The following is a 6955-nucleotide window of genomic DNA, read 5'->3' on the forward strand; positions in this document are numbered from 1 at the left end:
CCTGCTGTCATCACATTAGATTTACTGACATGAGTGTGTGAGACATTAATAGTAGTGTAGTTACACCCATGTTGATCTCTTTGAATGTAACTCCTCTGGTATGGACATGTTTCCTGCCACTGTCAGCCATGTATGCTATCTTAAAACATGTGGGAAAAGAATCTGTTCTCTTCCATTACATATGAATTCTCTGTATCTTAATGTATCAGAAGAAATTTTAGTCTAGTCCAGCATATTGTTTCCACAAGTGGCTCACTAAATATTTGTTAAAAATCTGCAAGCAAAAACTATGGCACTAAGATCCAGATTTACAACAGTGAGTGGTTGCTCAGTCTCTGCCTGGAATTCTCCAGGCAAAGGAAGAAATTGTCGTTTTATATATTTTTGTTTGATAGCTCTTAAGATACTTGCAAAAATGCAAGAGTGCATTTATTGCCAACTTTCTCTTCTCTACATGTCTGCCATTAGATATATTTATCTTTCCCTGTCAGGCTCATGATTAGAAATTTAAACTTTTTAAAGCCATCATTTATTTTGTTGCAAATTTGTTAAACCAGCTTACTCTAACTAGTTATATTAGATTTTAATTTCATTTCCAACCAGATAAGTGATGAGATTCCATGTGAATCAATACTTAACTCCTTCCCTCCTGGAAACTATATTTTAATAGCTTTATATGATAATTTATGAGCCAAGGATACTATAGGCTTTCTTAAAATTTGGTTGTTATTGAAGTTAAAGTGAAGAATAAAAATACCCATGCATTATAAAAATTGGTTTGACACTTGATTGTGGACAGTTCTAGAAGATCTGGGGTGCAACACATCTGGTCAAGTTGGTACAGTTACAAATCATAAATCCACTGTGCGGTCAGCACAGGGAGACAGTAATTGGTGCAAAACAGAAAAAGGAGTGCAGTTATCATTGCTCTCTTTCATCTTACTTTTTCAACCTCTTTGCCAAATTGATTATGAGAAAGCTGGAACTTGATGGATCAAAAATCAGAGTAAAGATTGGAGGAAGGAACATCAACAAGCATTGATATGCTGACAACACAACTCTCCTCTTAGAAACCAAGGAAGGCTGGAAACATCTGATCAAAAGGATTAAAGAAGAAAGTGAGAAATTTGGTCTCTTTTTGAACATAAAAAAGCCAAGCTCATGACCACTGCGAGGAATGGAAATGTCAAAATAACAATTGATGCTGAAGAGATCAAATACATGTAAGAATTTCCCTTTCCTAGGATTTCAGATTGATCAAAGCAGATCCAGAAATAAAGTGTTGAAATGCACTGGTCCCACAGCAGTTACAAGCATGAATCGAGTAGGAAAAAACAAGGGCATGAGTCTGGCAACTAAATGCAGATTATCTTGTTTCCCATAGCTCTCTATGGTTATGAAAGTTGCACCATGAAAAAAACTAGAAAGGAGGAAAATCAATCCATTCCAGTTATGGGGTTGAAGAAGGCTCCTTCACATCCCTTGGGCAGCAAAGATGTCCAACAAGCAATAGCATATAAAACCAAACATATCACTGAAATGCAGAGTCACAAAATTCCACCATATTTATTTTGGTCATGTCATGTAATCAAACTCATTGGGAAGGCAGTTGTTCTCAGAATGGTCAACAATAAGAAAGAAATGACGCTCCAAAAACCATGGTGGTTAGACCCCATCAAAGCCCAACACTAGCTAGTGCGTAAAACAACTGAAAGAAATCATCTTGACCAGAAAATGTGGGGAGAATTGGTCCATAGAATCACCAAGAAGCAGACATAATTTAACGAAGGGCATTATTATTATCATAGCCTGCTAATAATTTTTGTCTACTTTAATTCCCTCTCACTATTTTACACAGTTTTTTCCATCATTATTCAGTAGACCAATTTGGAAAGCAATCCTGCATCATCCATTAGCAATTATATTCATACCTCCTATAGCAACACTTTGCAGATTTGGGTTAAGAACGTCAGGAACCATCTATAGTGACTTGTGGATCACTAATGGTGCCTTAAGACATTTACTTCCTTTAACACAGCTAGGAGATGGAGCAGTGAGAAATGATACTGAATACATATGTTGATACTCAGTGCAACTTGGAGCAGTGTTCAATGTTGTTATATATTTATTTTCTCTATTATTGCAAACGTACATGTTTTTAAAAATCATTTTAATTATAATTTAATTATAACCAAGGTTGTTTTTAGCTACATTTGACTTCTTTAAAATGTAGCAGATTATCTGAAATTAACTACAGCTTTGTTTATCACCATTACTAATTATCTCAACTTTAGTCCCATATCTACCACTCTTTTGCTTAAGAAAGTTGAATTAAATTTTGAAGAATGAAAGTTCAGTTAAATTTAAAAAAAAATTTTTTTTGTCAATCTCTGTAGCCCAAATACAGCCTAAATACCATTCTATCAAGTGAATTTGAATTTCATTGCTTGGCCGACTCCCATATTCCATATAAATCTTGACTACCCAGACATAGTGTCTTAGAAATTGTTTTTGTCTTCACTTTTGTGACATCTTGCCTGACATGGAAACATCTTGATACCAGACACAGACTTCTGAAAAGCTTGCCTATTTTAAAAAATGCTTGAGGAGGCCTAATAAAGTTATGCTGTCAGATGGATAACTAATGAAATGACCAGAAATGAATATACCATTTGGCAAGGAAAATAAATACAATCTGAGACGAGTGGGATACATATAATAGAGTATTCACTATACTACTTTTCCATTAACAAAAAATATTTTCTTCATCCCATGGAACATGGAAATAATAATGTTTGTAAACCATATAGTCCTGTTTTTAGAGAGTTAATGATATTAAGATATAGGCAAATTGTACACTGCAACTAATTATTATCATGGAGGAAGACAGATAGCAATTGTTCCTCAAAATCTATTTGCACATTCTTCCCGTTCATTCTTAGCTCTACACAGAACACTTTGCAGTTAAGCTTTGATTGAAGAAACGGTGATTCCTTTTTCAAATCCTTGTATCATTTCCTTTAAATTTAGACTTCATTCTTCTTTTGTCATTGTGCTATTTTTTTTCCAAGTAGGTCTACTTCTTCAGTACATAACACTGTGTCTGATAATGTTGGCAGAAAATTAATAGTAGGGATGATTAGTAGTGGTAAAATTAAAAGTAGTGATGATTAGAACTTGGATAGACAAGGTTGATAGCACACTGTTGCCTATTGAGATAATGTAGCTGGATAACATGAAAGCAAATTCAGTGGATCTTGGCTGGGTGTTATATGGAGATTTCCTAGATGATAAAGAGATTTCCCTGATAGTTGTATGTTTTACTGTAGTGTTGAAATAATTTCATAAACAAAAGCAGAACTTTTGTTATCCTTTTTAGTTAAAAATATAATGTTATCCCAAGGTAAGGATCTGTACTAAATGGAACAGAACGTTTTCTTCTGGACCATATGGTGATATCATATTGAGTATAAAAAGAGAGATAAAAATATTCCTTGCCTGTTGGTATGAACTGAAGCAGTTAATTCCACCTAAAGAATTGCAAAACTATTCATCTTGTACTACTGTGGGTTTTATTTAACATTTATTTATTTTTCTTCATTAGTTTTATGCTACCGAGTCCAAGAAGGCTCAAAATAGCTTACACGGGCAGGGGGTGGGGGGGACCTGGATTAACATATAGAAGAAGTTATTGCTCATAACTAAAACAAACCAGCACCTAAAAAACATCCAAACCCAAAAGAGAAGACCCCTCTCATTACTACTCTATTTCCACGACACAACATCTACAGAGATAAGTCATATCAGGTAAGATTATGGATATCATCTCACAATCAAAGACCCACCTTTTGTATATGGATATAACTTCAGTATACATACAATGGGCTTGCATTCTGATGACATGCACACCAGTGGTAGGATTCATTTTTTTTTTACTACCAGTTCTGTGGGCGTGGCTTGGTGGGCGTGGTGTGGCTTGGTGGGTGTGGCTTGGTGGCATGGCAGGGGAAGGATACTGTAAAATCTCCATTCCTACCCCACTCCAGGGGAAGATTACTGCAAAATCCCCATTTCCTCCCAATCAGCTGGGACTCAGGAGGCAGAGAATAGAAGGGGTGGGGCCAGTCAGAGGTGGTATTTACTGGTTCTCCGAACTACTCAAATATTCTGCTACCGGTTCTCCAGAACTGGTCAGAACCTGCTGAATACCACCTCTGATGTACACATTTTATATGTTTTGACTTCCCACTCCAGACATTACTGTTCCAAGAACGCGTCTTACCTCCTTGATCCAAACGGTATACTCGTATTTCTTTGGATTGTCTCTTAGCTGCGCCCAGAACTGCACTCCCCTATCATCCTTCATTAGGTGTTGACTGATTCGCTGAAGTCTCTTATTTATTTATTTATTTATTTATTATTTATTTATTTATTTAATCGTATTTATATACCGCCCTATCTCCCAAGGGACTCAGGGCGGTTTACAGGCATTAAAAACAAATAAATACAATATAGATACAATATAAAAACATTTAAAAAACTTATTCTAACGCCCGTCAAATTAAAAGTTAAAAATATAAAAGTAAAACCCAGTTTAAAACCCAAAATTTAAAAACTAGCTCAGTCCTGCACAATTAAATAGGTATGTTTTAAGCCCGCGGCGGAAGGTCCGTAGGTCCGAGAGCTGACGAAGTCCGGGGGGTAGATCGTTCCAGAGGGTGGGAGCCCCCACAGAGAAGGCCCTTCCCCTGGGCGTCGCCAGACGACATTGCCTCGCTGACGGCACCCTGAGGAGACCCTCTCTGTGAGAGCGCACGGGACGGTGGGAGGTATTCGGTCGCAGTAGGCGGTCCCGTAAGTAACCCGGCCCAATGCCATGGAGCGCTTTAAAGGTGGTCACCAAAACCTTGAAGCGCACCCGGAAGGCCACAGGAAGCCAGTGCAGTCTGCGCAGGATGGGTGTTATATGGGAGCCACGAGGGGCTCCATCTATCACCCGCGCAGCCGCATTCTGGACTAACTGTAGTCTCCGGATGCCCTTCAAGGGGAGCCCCATGTAGAGAGCATTGCAGTAATCCAGGCGGGACGTCACGAGTGCGTGAGTGACCGTGCATAGGGCTTACTGATGGATTGGTAGAAACATTTCTGATTTGACTGATACTGGAAAATCTGCCTGTAGATTAAATGTATATTGTATTTTAGCTATGGCTGTTAATGAGCCGTGATGGTGCAGTGATTAGAATGCAGTACTGCAGGCTACTTCTGCTGCCTGCTGGGCCGGCTGCCTATAGTTTGGCAGTTTGAATCTCCCCAGGCTGAAGGTTGACTCAGCCTTCCATCCTTCTGAAGACCCAAATTATTGGGGACAATAGGCTGACTCTCTAAACCACTTAGAGAGGGCTGTAAAGCACTGTGAAGCTGTCTAAGTGCTATTGCTATTTGCTATTTAATTGTTTCCAGAGCTCCCTTAATCTTCTTCATTTCTAATTCTAGGTGATATTTCTTGATCAGGTATTCTTTGCTCTTCTTGTTCTTCAGCTTCTTTTCTTTCACCTATTCTAGCTTGCTTGCATCTGATGTTAACATGCTGATCTTATTGTCCAGCTTGATTTTCCATGTTGATGGTGTACTGCTTGGCTTTTTTTTTTCTTTGTTGATTCTGCATTCCAGGTGTTTAGTTACAACCGCAACCAAGCTTCATGAGAATTAATTTGTTTCTTGCAGGGAACTGGTGATCTCTTTGATATTACAGTATTGGCATATTTAAATGCTTGTGCTAGCTATTTCTTTGGAACAAGCTTCAACGCAGGGAACCTTGTTCTGCTGTTGTTTTTGTGCTATGCTAGATGCTCAGTTATTCTTTGTTTCAGTTTTTCTTTTATAATTAGAGGACTTTGTTCCTTCTGAGGTGAAAGCAGAGCGGGCACTATTAAACCACACAATGAAAACAATTTAAGAACTAGGATGGCTTCCTCTACTGCTAACTATTCCTCATTTGCCTCTATAGTCTGAACTACTTCAAATCTTAAGGGAAAAAAATCACACAGAAAGCCAGAATCGAGAAGACAGCAACAGAAAGCAAAGCGTCCTTTGAAAGAAGACATAGTGGACTACCTAGCTTAGCTCCGGCAGGAAAACGCACAGACTGACTATCAACAACGGTATGAAAAGTAGCAACAACTGTGCATTGGAAGATTGGCACAAAATACCATTTGCCTACAAGCAAGAAATGATGAGTCCACAAAGTAAACAAATAGGAAATAAAGATGCTAAAGTGTTCTGCATAGTAAACAGTAAACAAATACTGCATAACTATCTAGCCTTAATAATTGTCAATAAGAAAGACAAAAAAGTCTGAATCATGGAGGTTGCAGTACCTGAAGACAGCAGAGTAGAAGACAAAGAACTGGCCATAGCTAGTTTGGTCCATTGTTCAGACACTGAACACTGAACAGGGCTAAAATGGAGAGACTCTGAGTTCTAGTCCCACCTAGGCAGTGGTGGGAATTCAAATTTTTCTACTACAGGTTCTGTAGGCATGGCTTGGTGGGTGTGGCTTGGTGGTATGGCACCTTGCTGTGAGTGACATTGAGTTGGCCATGCTCACTCAGTCACATGACCCCTCACCAAGCCACACCTACCAAGCTATGTCCACAGAACTGGCAGAAAAGACAGCTACTGTGGCCTGTCCATTTATGGTCCCCCCCTATCCCCTATTAAGGTACGTCCAGGTACCTTAAAGGGACACAGCAGTCTGGTTGCCTTCCAAGCAGCTCCACTGTGATGCCATCCCTCTGGTGCAGCAGGCCATTCTTCTGGCAGGGTTTGGCAATGGGATGTGGCTGCGCATGTCCACCAGCAGGCAATGGGGTGTGCATGTGTGGCCGGTGAGAAGAACAGAGCAACGATAGCAGCGATGGGACTTCAGGCCTCTTTTTTGGCCTGTAGATTTCAG

This window comes from Ahaetulla prasina, chromosome 3 (assembly GCF_028640845.1).
Source record: "Ahaetulla prasina isolate Xishuangbanna chromosome 3, ASM2864084v1, whole genome shotgun sequence".
Taxonomy (NCBI): domain Eukaryota; kingdom Metazoa; phylum Chordata; class Lepidosauria; order Squamata; family Colubridae; genus Ahaetulla; species Ahaetulla prasina.